Below are 13,729 nucleotides of genomic sequence, written 5' to 3' on the forward strand. Positions count from 1 at the left end.
TCCTTATTGATTTTCAAGCACGCTGAACTTAATTGACATTTTCATATTTCCAATACCATTTTATAATTGCCTTTCTTTCTTCAAAACTTAATTGGATACTCTCCATCATTTTAGAGGTATCTATAAAATAAAACAAATTGAATTATTTAAAAAAAAATTATCTATTTTTAAGCTACAGAATAAATTTAAGAAAATTAAATTGGTGCATATTGTTCATTAAATATAAATTTTTAGAGTGTGTACATAATTTTGAAACACCCTGTGTGTGTATATATATATATACAGTAAACCCCCGCTATTCGCGGGGGTTACGTTCCTGAGAAATGCCGCGAATACCGAAAACGCGAATACTGAGTTATGGCTCCCATAGTAATAAAGGGGTTCCGTTCCAAAGTATGAAATATATAAGAAAAACTAGTCTAAAATTTTGTCTATGTATGTATTATATGTACCTTCATAATATGACTGTACACGACAGTACATAGTGAAATGCAAGCATATGGCATCGAAATGAAAATAAGAAACAATTTAATATTAAATGTAATATTTATTAGAAATTTCAAACAAATCTTTCAAACCAGCGTCTTTGCTAGCTAAAAAACCTATCCCGCCAGTGCTATAACCAGTTTCGCTAAAGCGTTGATAAGGAGTTTTGCGTTTTCACGAATGATGAGCGAATTTAACGGAATTTTATTTTGAGTTCAGTCTTCTATCCACAGATTTAAAGCTTTTTCCATTTTTTCTAATTTAACATCACGAGTTACAGAGCAAATTTTTGAAGCAATTAGCGCGCTTTCACGGACACTACGGCGGATTTTTTTTTCCGATTTCTTGATTGATCGTACGTTGACTCATTGATTTTATAATGTTTTGCCACTGAGGAGACACTTTCACCATTAGAAATTTTATCTAATAACTCAATTTTATTCGCTAATGTCATCACCTTATTTGATATTTTCACATTTCTCTTGTTATTCGTAGGCATATTTTTGTACGGGTTAGAAAGAACTTGTCCACAATAAAGTCACTTTCTTCCGTTAACACACTCGAAAAAGTCTGTTTTACACTGCAAAACGGTAGATTTATCATTTTTGTAAGCATATCAATTTATAAATTGATAAATTTATTCAATTTATAAGCATATAAATTAAAAGCAAACGATGAAACCTTCCATAACAAGCGCATAACACATATTGAACAAGGATTAGCGAGAAACATTCACGCTCGCGATTTTGTCACCCCTCTCCCCTCACCCACTGAGCGCTGTTTTGACCGGGAAAGATAATTTTAGCCACGCCCATGTTTTTTTTATGACAGAAAATATTCACGGCGCTTTAAAATTCACATTTTTTAGGTTTCATTTTATAGTAAATCGGCGATCGCGAATACGCGAAACCGCGAATACAGATACCGCGAATAGCGGGGGTTTACTGTATATATATAAAATATTGAGGATAATAATAGAAAATAATAGAAAAGGTAAATCAATCAAATAATACCATTCAGGGATTTAGGAGAATGCTAAGGATTTAAAAAAAAATAATAAAAAAATAAAATAAATTATTATCGCTTTTTACCCACAATCCAGATGACTTCAACTGGGGCCAACCACCCAGACTGAAGGCAAAAAACGACAAGAAGTTCTCTATTTCTGTAATGATCAATATCATCACCATCATTAGCTTTAGCATTAGTAGAGGCATATGATGCAAGAAAGCAAGCTTATTCAGCATCAGCCAAAAAAAAAAAACAAAAACAAAAAAAAAAAACACTACTCCCATTTCACCCCTCCGTTCGTTCGAAATACCTGTCCAGCTGAGCCTTAAATTTATTTAGGCTATCAACTTCAACAACAAGCGATGGGAGTCTATTCCACAAACCAACTGCCCGCTGGCTAAAGGCAAATTTCCGCACATCTATCCGACATCCGTCCTTCCTCAAATTGAATTTATGCCCTCTCAGGTGATTATTCTGAGCAAGAGGAAGAATCCCATCGGCATTGAGCATGCTCAAGCCATTCAAAGCCTTATACACCTCTATCAGATGACCTCGCCGATGCCTAGTTTCCAGGCTCTGTAATTTGCAAAACTTAAGCCTTTCTTCGTAAGAGCAACCCTTTGTTCCATTTACTAATCTTGTTGCCCTTCTCTGTACTCATTCGAGCAGCTCTACATCCTTCTTGAAATGAGGCCTCCAGACCTGTATACAGTACTCAAGGTGTGGCCTGACCAATGCCTTATACAAGGGAATAATCACATCCTTATCCCTGCTAGAAAAATTCCTGTATATCATTGACAAGACACCATGAGCTACTCTTGCAGCTCGTCTGCACTGTTCAGGGAACTTCATATCTGCCTGCACAATTACCCCCAGGTCCTTTTCATTCTCTACCACTGCCAGCGTAGTACCACAGAGTTGATACGTTGATCTGGGGTTACTGTTTCCCATATGTAGTACTTTACATTTGTCAATGTTAAACTTCATTTGCCACCTCTCAGCCCATCTGCTCAACCTTTCCAGATCCTGTTGCAGCAGCATAGTATCAGTAGTGTCCTTAACAACCCTGCCAACCTTGGTATCATCTGCAAACTTGGACATTAAGCCTGATACACCATCATCAATATCATTTATAAATACAGAAAACAACAATGGACCCAACACTGAACCCTGAGGAACTCCACTAATAACATTAGTCCACGTTGAGCAGTGTCCATTGATTACCACTCTCTGTCTTCTGCCACTCAACCATCCCTTTATCCATAGCAGCAATTTGCCTCCAATGCCACACTTCTCCAATTTGTGCAGCAGTCTTCCATGCGCAACAGTATCAAAAGCCTTTCTAAGATCCAAATATATAATATCAAAGTTATTCCCTGCATCCAGTTCTTTTGTGACTACATCATAGTATCCAATCAAATTGGTCAGACAAGACCTGCCCTTAACAAAACCATGCTGTGTCTGAGCTATAACTGAATTCTTGTCCAGATGATCCTGCAGTGCTTCTTTAACCAGTGCCTCCATTAATTTTCCTGGAACCGAAGTTAAACTAACAGGTCTGTAATTACTTGTGTCAGCCTTTGATCCTCCTTTGTGAATTGGGGTTACATTTGCACATCTCCAGTCCATGGGTACCTCCCCTGAGTCCAAAGAAGCTCTCATAATTATGGCTAGGGGTTTGCTTACTTCCTTTGCTGCCTCCTTTAATATAACTGGATAGATCCCATCCACCCCTGGTGCCTTTTTTATGTTTATCCTCAGCAATTTCTCCTCCACTTTCCCCTCAGTTATTAGAAAATAATCTAGCTCACTGCCAATGTTTACTTCACCTACGACATTCCCCTTCCTGAATAACTCCTCATGTGTGAATGTAGATGCAAAATACTCGTTTAGATTGTTAGCCACCTGAGCAGGATCCTCAACTGTTGAACCATCAACATCCAGTGGACCAATCTGATTCATCCCTTTCCGTCTTGAGTTTAAATAGGTAAAGAACTCTTTTCTGTTTTTCTTTGCGTCCTTTGCCAAGGATTTCTCATAATCTGCCTTTGCCTGCCTAATCTCCTTTGTGACTTGGTTACAGACCAACTTATATCTATCATAGGCTTCCATGTCACCCATTAATTTGTATGTATCCCATGCATTTTTCTTCTCTGCCATATGCCTCATTAGTTCATCTGATATCCATTTTGGCCTAAACCTTGAACAATATTTCTTAGTTGGTAAGTAAAGCCTAGTAGCTTCCAAGATAAGTTCTTTGAATGCTTCCCATTTTGAATTTGCTGTTGGTAACATCATCAGTTGGTCCCACTGTATAGAATTTAAATACTGTCTCAGTCCATCGTAGTCGCCTTTACGGAAGCAATAACCCTTCCCTTTACCCCTAATGGTAGTTACCTCTTTGAGTAAATCCCACTTCAGCACACTGTGATCACTGCCACCCAGTGGTTCCTTTATCTGCAGATTCCTAATGCATGAAGAATCACTACTGATAATCAGATCAAGAGTATTACTCCCTCTAGTTGCCTCCCGAACATGCTGGTGTAGAAAACAATCATCCAATAAATCCACAAAAGCCCTGCTAGTGTGTGAGTGACCAACCCACAAATTCCAGTCAATATCTGGGAAATTAAAATCCCCCATTATAAGACTCTCTGATTTACTGGCCCATTCTATTTCCCTGTACAGTATCTTATTATACTCATCAGAGTCATTAGGCCATGAACTTGGTCCGGCTTAGGTCTTTTAAGACCTGTTCCGTTGTAGCTCTTGGAGGTGGTCTTGATCTCGCCATCGTTGTCTTGGTCGACCAACATCTCTCTTGCCTGTAGGTTTGTAGTTAAAAGCTAATTTTGGGATCCGGTCTGGGTTCATTCTTTCTACGTGGCTGATCCATTTTTCCTGATACCATTTTATGTCATTTACTACGTTATCTACTTTTAATTTCTCGCGGATATCTATATTTCTTTGGTGGTCTAGTCTTGTAAAGGCTAATAATGGTCTTAAAAATTTCATTTGTGCTGCTTCTAGTTTGTGTGCATCTTTCTTATTTATGACCCAAGTCTCACAGCTGTAGAAGAGGGCTGGTTTTGAAGTGATGTTGTGCAGTCGTAATTTTGTTTCAGTTGTCATTTGTTTTCCGAAGTGGCGTTTAATCGTTCCATTCATTTTATTATATTTTTGTAGTTTAATGTGGATGTCTTTCCCTTCATTTGATATTAAATTTCCCAAATAGGTGAAGTCAGATATTTGTTCTATTATTTTATCATCAATAACAATTTTGACTCTTTGTATGTTTTTTCCACATAATCCCATTGATTTTGTTTTTGAGGTGGAGATTTTCATCTCATACTTTTTACCTATTTTATTAAGTTCATTTGCTGCTATCTGTAGTTCATCTTCGGATTTTGCCATTATAACTTGATCATCAGCATATAATATAGTTTGGATTTTATTCCTGTTGTTCAGCTGTATTCCATTGTTAATTGTTTGTTTCCATTCTTTAAGAATTTTATTGATGTAGATATTAAATAAATTTGGTGATAGTCCACATCCTTGTTTCACTCCTTTATTGGTGTTAATTGGGTCTGATAGTTGGCCATTAGAATATTTTATACAGACTTTTGAGTTTTTATATAGGCTTTGGATTGCTTTCCGGAGTTGGGTTGAAATATTTTCTTCACGTAGAATCTGCCAAAGTTTTTCCCGGTTTACATTGTCATATGCTTTTTCATAATCAATAAAGAGGAGAAATGTTGGTAGATTGAATTCTCTTCTTTTCTCCAAAATTTGCTGTAGTGAGAAAATGGCATCTATTGTGCTTCTCCCTTTTCTGAACCCACATCGTTCTTCTTCTAAGAATTGTTCACTGTATTTATTAAGTTTATTCTTTAGTATATTAGAGTATAGCTTTGCAGCAGTTGACAGCAGTGTTATCCCTCTGTAGTTGTTAGGTTTATTTCTGGAGCCTTTTTTGTGTAAATTGATTACTATTCCTATTTCTCAATATTTGGGTATCTGTTGCTTATGCCATATGATGTTAAATAATTTTAGTAGTGCGTTTTTTAATAAGGTGCCCCCACATTTAAACAGTTCTACATTCAAATGGTCTATGCCTGGGCTTTTTCGGTTTTTTTGATTTTTATAATATTAACTCTAGTTCTTCCATTGTTATATTTTCGTCATCTTTGGTTATCACAGATTCATCTTCGAATTCCCTAGTATAACCCGGGTTATACCATAGTTTGGAATAGTGTTGCTTCCATTCTGCTTGGGAGATGGAGTTGGTTTTTATTTGATCATTTGTGTCTAGTTGTAATTTTTTAAAAATTTTAAAACCTCTTCTCTGTGGGCCCGTGATATCACGTTCTAAAGATTTAACAAATTTATCCCAGTCATTTCGTCGGATTCTTCTGGTTAGTTTTCTGACTTCTGCTCGAAGCTTTTTGTATTTTATGTGTAGATGTAGGTCTTTAGTTTGTAGGAACAGTTTATTGGTCTTTTTTTTCTCATTGATTGTTTGTTTCAATTCTTCATTCCAAGTTCTTAGCCAGTTTTTATTTTTTATAGGTTTATATCCAAGACTTTCTTCAGCAGCTCCCAGAACTGATTTTTTCATGTTTGACCAGATTTCCTCAACATTATCACTTTCATCTGATTTGAGTTTATCTTTCAACCGACTTTCATACAGGAATTTAGTGCTTTCGTCTTCCAACAAATGTATTTTTAATTTCTTAGTTTTTGTTGGTATTTTCTTCTTTTTATTAAGATAATTTCTTTTTATTTTGAAAGTGCTTTCTACTAGGTAGCGATCACTGTCAATTTCACTGCCTCTGAATACTCTAGTGTCTCTAATTTTGTCATTTAAATTTTCATTAATGATAATATAATCTATTATAGACCTTGAGTTTCTTGCTTCCCATGTGAATTTATGGATATTCTTGTGTCTGAAAAAAGTATGTAATTTTAAGTTTATTAAAAATGCAGAAGTCTAATCAGGCATCTTCCATTATTGTTGACCACGGGTTCACCTTCTGATCCTATACATTTGTCTACTGATTGAGCACCAACCGTTGCATTAAAATCTCCTGCTAGTATGAGATATTCGTTTTTGTTAGTTTGGTCTATGATCGGTTGTAATTCATCATAAAATTCTGTGGTTTCATCACTGTTGCCTTCTACTGGTGCGTAGATGCCAATGATTGTTATTGTATAAGATAGAATTTTTAGTCTTAATTTCAATAGTCTGGGTGATAACCAAGAGTAGTCTAGTATTTTGTTTTCCCATTCTTTCTTTATTATAACAGCAACTCCCGATGATGCCCACCTTTCACTTGGTACGCCGGAGTATATCATTATGAAGTTACCTATTTCTTTGGATCCTTTGTTCTTCTTTTTTGTTTCGGTAATGACTGCTATGTCAATATTTCTATTTTTTAGTTCCATGGTCAATTCATCTAATTTGTGATTTATTTAGAAGACGAAAGAAGATATTTGTTGACATTGTACTTGAACTTCTGTAGACTATAATTTTCAGGAAACACGTATGAAGGAAGGCTGTGCCAGAAAACGGCAGATGAATGAATAAATGAGGAAGATGAAAAGTTAGTTCTGTGGGTTTGAAGTTGGACAATAAATGGATGTTGGTGGCACGTGTTTTGAAAGAGAGAGAGCACAGGAATTATAGAAGCCAATTCAGAAGAACAGTGCTCATGGAAGTATCCGTAGAAAAGGCATGCAGCAGAAACAGTACGTCTATGAGAGAGAGCGAGTGGAGAGACTGTTAGAGATGAATCATAAATTAACCTACCTGCCCTCTTCTGAATGGAATCAAGAAGCCTGAGAGAGGTTTTGGGGGCACCACCCCAGATGTGGGAACAATATTCCATGGCAGGGCGGATTTGCGATTTATACAGAGTGAGCAGCTGTTTGGAAGAAAAGTAACGGCGAGAGCATTACTTTTCTTCCAAAGTTTTTACATGCAGAGGAAGCAATATTTGTAATGTGCTTGTGCCAAGAGAGATTATAAATCAGGGTAATCCCCAAAAGAGATATATCATTTTGCCTAGAAATCAGAGTGTCACTAAAGATAAGCATAGGAGCGGAAGAATCCATTTTGCGAGATATAAGACAAGACTGAGTTTTAGAAGGGTTGAAATCAACTAAGTTGTCTTTGCCCCACTGGAGAATTACCTGAAGATCGGCATTTAAGGAACTAGTAGCATATTTTCGAGAAGTTGAAGCTGATTGAGCAGGACAAGGTTTATCAAAATGGAAAGTGGAATGCAATGTGCTATCATCGGCAAAACTATGGATAGGATTTCCAGTCAATGGAAGAAGGTCATTAATATACAAGAGGAAAAGAGTGGGGAAAGAACTGAACCTTGAGGGACACCGGCATTAGTGGAGAAGTTAGAAGACAGATCTACCATCACCCTCAGTGAGCAATCAGAGAGAAAACTGGATAACCAATTACTAAAAACAGTTGGCAAACCATAAGATGGAAGCTTGTTTAGAAGACCTTTATGCCAAACACGATCAGAAGCCTTTGAGATGTCAAGAGCAACTCCTTGTGTTTCACCAAACCTTTCCATCGAATTAGTCCATAAATGAGTAACATAAACCAGAATATCACCAGTGGATCGACACTGACGGAATTCATACTGGCGATCGTTGATCAGACGGAAGGTTTGTAGGTAGTTTAAGAGTTGGCGATTAATTGATTTCTCCATTACTTTAGAAAGAGTAGACGTAATTGCAATGGGACAATAATTGGATGGGAGGGATTTGTCACCATTTTTAGGAACTGGCTGGATATGAGCAAATTTCCAAGCAGAAGGATAAACACCTTTGGAATAAGAAAGTGAAAAAAAGGCGGCAAAGAATAGGAGTAAGTTCAGGAGCACAGGTTTTGAGAACAAGCGGAGAAATACCATCAGGATCTGGAGCTTTCTTAGCATAAAGATTCATAAAAATCCTTCTGATATCCTTTTGACGGAAGACCACAGGAGTCATTGAATGGAGTGTGTTGGGAATGGTGGGAGGTGTTTTACCAAGATCATTAATACATGAGCTGGAAGAAAAATGGGATGCTAGCAGGTCAGCTTTATCCTTGGCTGAAGTGACAACAGAACCGTCTGTTTGGACAGAGGTAGGAGCAGAGATGGGCAAAAGTTGCGGCCAATAGCTTTGGCAAAAGACCAGAATGCTCGGTTACCATTAGGGCAAGAAGCAAGTTTTCTACTCTTAGCCTGTTCAAACTCTAGTTTGGACTGATTAATAACTGCTTTACAATTGTTGCGAGCGTTGGTGTAGGCAGAAAATGAAACTGAAGAATTAGAAACAAGCCAATTACGATATGCAACATTCTTCTCTTGGACAGCCTTAGCACATTTATTGGAAAACCAAGGTTTAGATAAAGGACGAGATTTTAAAGTGCAGTGTGGGATAAAGGATTCCATTCCTGCAAGAATAATTTCACTGACACGATCAGAGCAAACGTTGACATCAGAAGTTTTGAAACAGTAATCCGACCAAGGAAAAGAAGAAAAGAAGTCTCACACGTCATCCCATTTTGCATTCTTGTAATGCCAAACAACACGAGGTTGGGAATAGCCATGAGATAAAGGTTCCATTCGAGAAGAGAAAATCACCAAGTTGTGATCTGAAGTGCCTAAAGGACCTCTCACTTCAACCAAGTACTTAGAAGCGTTGTTTGTGAGAAAAAGATCAAGCGTATTGGCTGTATGATTAGGATTGTCCGGTATACTTGTAGGTAAATGAACAATCTGTGTAAGGTCATTAGTAATTGCAAAAGCCTCAGCATCTCGACCTGCTGGGTCGGTGTGACTAGAAAACGGAAGCCAGCTGGAGTTGTAAACATTAAAATCACCAAGGAAAATTACCTCACTATTAGGAAAGTTGGACTGGAGAAAGTCAAGTTGCAAAGAGAGGAAGTCAAAGAGCTCCAAGTGATTAGTGGAGTTGGGAGAACGGTAGAGAGAACAGATGAATTTGACACAATGAGGTAGAGAGATTTTAAGCCAGAGAAGATCAAAGAGAGGAGATTCCAAATTGCCAAGTCTCTGACAGGAAATATCAGAACGGACATATGCACAAGTACCACCTTTGAGGCGAAAGGAATCATACAGAGAATAATTTGGGCATCTGAGATGAGCAGTAGTTGAATCAACCGATAACTGAGATTCGGTCAGAAAAAGTACATGGGGTTCGGCAGACTGCAAGTGGAAATGGACATCGTTGAGATTAGAACTGAGACCACGTATATTTGTGAAATGAATTAGGAAGTGTGAAATTAGGAATGAATTAGGTTTGACCGGAACTTAGCTCTAGAGACTAAACATGGGTTCCACCACTTCAAGCCTCCAATAAGCAAAGTGGTGGTATTTCACCGGTTGATGAGTCATCTACCACCTAGTACTGACTGGTAACAGATAATAGAGGGGCGGCGTTCCTCCATGTGGTTTGGGTGCCACACCTCGACCCCTGCTTACGTTGGTTCACACCTGGGTGCTCACCCACCATGTACTTGTGCATGGAGGTTATACCCAGGATTACTAACACTAACAGTCCCACCATCGTGAGGGTGCAAGCAGAGGATTTGGCTGTCACAGACCGTCCAGACTTCGCCGAAATTGGGTCCTCTTGACTTGAGTATCAACCGAATATCAGTTCCATCAGCATTTTAGACTCCCAGGTAGTAAGTAAGTTAGTCTGGCATATCTGAGAGAATGTCTGTGACAATTTCAAGGACCATAGTTGCTACTTTAAGTTCCTTAATCGTAGTCCTATATCCATTGCCTAGGTCGTTACCCTTGAAATCCGTCCAGTTTTTTCCCTTGAGCTTATTTCAAGTATTTAGAATGTCCCCCGGATAGGTTTTCGCGGTGTAAGTCTAGTGGTGGGGCTGCCACCTTATAGCCTCTAGACAGACTTCAGGTACAGCATTTCCTCTGTATGTGATGGGACAGTTATACCGCTGTGACTCGGTTCGCCAGAGCCTCGTCTGTGGAAACGGGTCAGTTCGCCCCAAGAAGGTGAGGTTGACATTTGGGTAGGAGAGGTTATGGAATGCACGTCACCACCCCTTGAACACACCCTAATGATCAATATATGCTAAGTAATTTAAATCTAAACCAAATATGGTAATTAAAAATGGTTAGGAAATTTTAGAAATTTTAGAATCAAAAGTAAGAAAATATCAGTAAATTATAAATAAATTATAAATGTAAGCATATATTAATCATCGTTGACCGGACAGAGAACGTAATTTAATGATTACAATAAGATTAAATATATAATACATACTACATATCTACCGTATCCAGGACATAATATAGTAACGATAATAGTCGTCAAGATAATGTGGTACCCCCTATGTGATGGATAAGGTAAAAATAAATAAAAATAAATAATTAATTAACCAATCAAATTTAAGTTAAAGCAAAGAGAAACATGCAGATAGTAAGAAGAAAAACTAAAGGAGTAGGAATAATAGAATCTGAACTCCATAAAGGCGAAAACTAGTGGTATAGATAAGAAAGTTTCTCCTACGTCCTTGGATTGGCCTAATAATTTCGGAGAAATAAAAATAGAAGAGTGTAGGACAGCTTAAAGACAATACAAGATATAAGTTGTGGCTTGGGTATGCCCGGGATCGCAAACCCGTTCCTATAGTAGGAACGTGAGCTGACATTTCCTACTCCTTTAGTTTTTCTTCTTACTATCTGCATGTTTCTCTTTGCGTTAACTTAAAGTTGATTGGTTAATTAATTAATTATTTATTTTTATTTATTTTTACCATATCCATCACATAGGAGGCACCACATATTATCTTGACGACTATTATTGTTACCATATTATGTCCTGGATATGGTAGATATGTAGTATGTATTATATATTTAATCTTATTGTAATCATTAAATTACATTCTCTGTATATGCTACATTTATAATTTATTTATATTTTCTTTTGATTCTAAAATTTCTAAAATTTCTTAACCATTTTTAATTACTATACTTGGTTTAGATTTAAATTACTTATCATATATTGATCATTACAGAATCAGAGATTGTTTGTTATTTGGTTTTTAGGAGCATTAGCAACTAAGGCCATATTGCTCCGGGATATGCGGTGGTCATTCCCTGACCTTTCCGTATCCTCCGTATTTGGTGGTGACGGGCTCGAACCTCGGTCTAATCAAGAAGCGTGTGCTACGTGCTGCTGCTCCTTCCCACCTGGCTACGGAGGCGCCGCCACAGAATCAGAGAACTTCTTGTCGTTTTTTGCCTTCAGTCTGGGTGGTTGGCCCCCGTTGAAGTCATCTGGATTGTGGGTAAAAAGCGATAATATATATATATATATTTTTTTAAATCCTTAGCATTTTCCTAAATCCCTGAATGGTATTATTTGATTGATTTACCTTTTCTATTATTTTCTATTATTATCCTCAATATTTTATACACATTATGGTTGTAATGCATGATTTCTCTGCAACTGCATTGACCCATAAATATTAGTTACAGTCGTTATAATTATTAACTTTCTTTTTTTATTACTAATATAAATATATATATATAACCATACAAATAAATTAGAATGAGAGTTAAAAATAAAAAAATAAAATAATGCCAGCAGCATGGCAAGACAAGAGCCAAAATAGTCTAAGTTAAACTTAAGAATCAAACCAAACAGGGAGAGAAGAGAGGGGTAACAAGACTAATAAAATTGCAGCAGAAAATCTCTAAGATAATTAAGAACATCTAATTATAAGAATTATTATTATTATTATTATTATTAATAAAAGCCATATGGTGCAAGGAAGCCCGAGGCTTACGCTGCACCAGGAAAAAAAAAGTTCCCAAGTTACCCGAAGAGAGAGAGAGAGAGAGAGAGAGAGAGAGAGAGAGAGAGAGAGAGATAAAAGTAGAAGGGAATCACCAAGAAAGAGAAGAATGATGATATCCAGCTCAGGACCCTGGGTGTGCCCAGCCCATACTCACCAGATGTGAGCCCCCGGGAATAATAATTCATTAAATTTTGAAAGCCAATTAAAATAGAAGTTTAATGGCGCTCCCCCTCTGACGGGCATTAGGTCCAAATTTATATGAAATATCACCAACAGAGATCTAGACCACTACAGTAAAATAAGACAAAAAATAGATTGACCATTACACCCCATCTCAACAGAGGACCACAAGGCCAATAATGGTCAGAGAATCGCTGCATTTCGATCGCTAGACAAATCGCCACAAAGGCAAGTCGATCAAAAGATCAGTCCACCACCCGATCCCCAGATCGAATCGTCAATGCAGAGGACTTGAATAGCGGTGGTCCTGATACAGCAAAAATTAAAAATAGAACAGATACGAGCACTCCAGTGCAAAGCCACACTTTTTATTTTATTTTTATCATGAAAGATTCAGTTTCCAACTATTTTAAACATTATTCAAATATATGTATAAATATATATAAAATCAAAATTCATTTGTTGTATGTTATAATACAAAACCTGATAACATGTTTGCTGCCAGAACATAACCCTGCATCAAAATGAATTGGAATTTTTGTACCTTAACACAAATGTGCATTGACTCGATTGCAGTCAAATGAGTGCTGTAAAAGGAAAGGCACAAGAAATGACCAACTGATCGAAAACGATTTCATACGTTATTTTCTTAAGTTGAAGTTATTTTATCTAGTTAAGTACTTTCCAGAAGAAGAAAAATTTTTGAAGACTTTTAGTATTTCAATATTTTCCACAAAGAAGAAAATGTAAATTTTTTTAAAGATCACTGAATTTTAATTATTTAGTTTATAAAAAACAAAACATCATCCTTATTTTTTATTATTTTTTAAGAAAACCCTAAACATGAAAGGTATTAGATCTTACAGCATTTAGTACTGTGGTTGAAGGTTGAGGAGGTGAAAGAAAATACTCACTGACACTAGACATGAATTTCTATAGATTACAATTTTCAGGAAATAAGTGTGAAGAGAAGTTGTTTCAGAAAACGGAAGCTGAAAGAATAAATGGGGAAGATCTGTGAGTTTGAACTGGACAGTAAAATGATGTTGATTGGTTGTGGCAGCTAAGCATACTATCAATGATTTATCAAGCATATGAATGTAGAGATATGTTCAATGTCTCGCTATATAATGCAAATATAAGACTGCAATTAGAATATTGTGGCCAATTATGGAGACTGATAAT

At 36.9% G+C, this 13,729-nt stretch overlaps 1 protein-coding gene across 1 annotated transcript in view; it reads right to left on the minus strand.

Moving 5' to 3' along the window:
* LOC150088258 (ferry endosomal RAB5 effector complex subunit 4-like) overlaps positions 1-13,729 on the minus strand; it is a 433,728-nt gene that overhangs the window by 277,694 nt on the left and 142,305 nt on the right. The window lies entirely within an intron of this gene.

The sequence above is a fragment of the Mastigoproctus giganteus genome, chromosome 3 (genome assembly GCF_048544385.1).
Source record: "Mastigoproctus giganteus isolate SK-2022 chromosome 3, ASM4854438v1, whole genome shotgun sequence".
In the NCBI taxonomy this organism is placed as follows: domain Eukaryota; kingdom Metazoa; phylum Arthropoda; class Arachnida; order Uropygi; family Thelyphonidae; genus Mastigoproctus; species Mastigoproctus giganteus.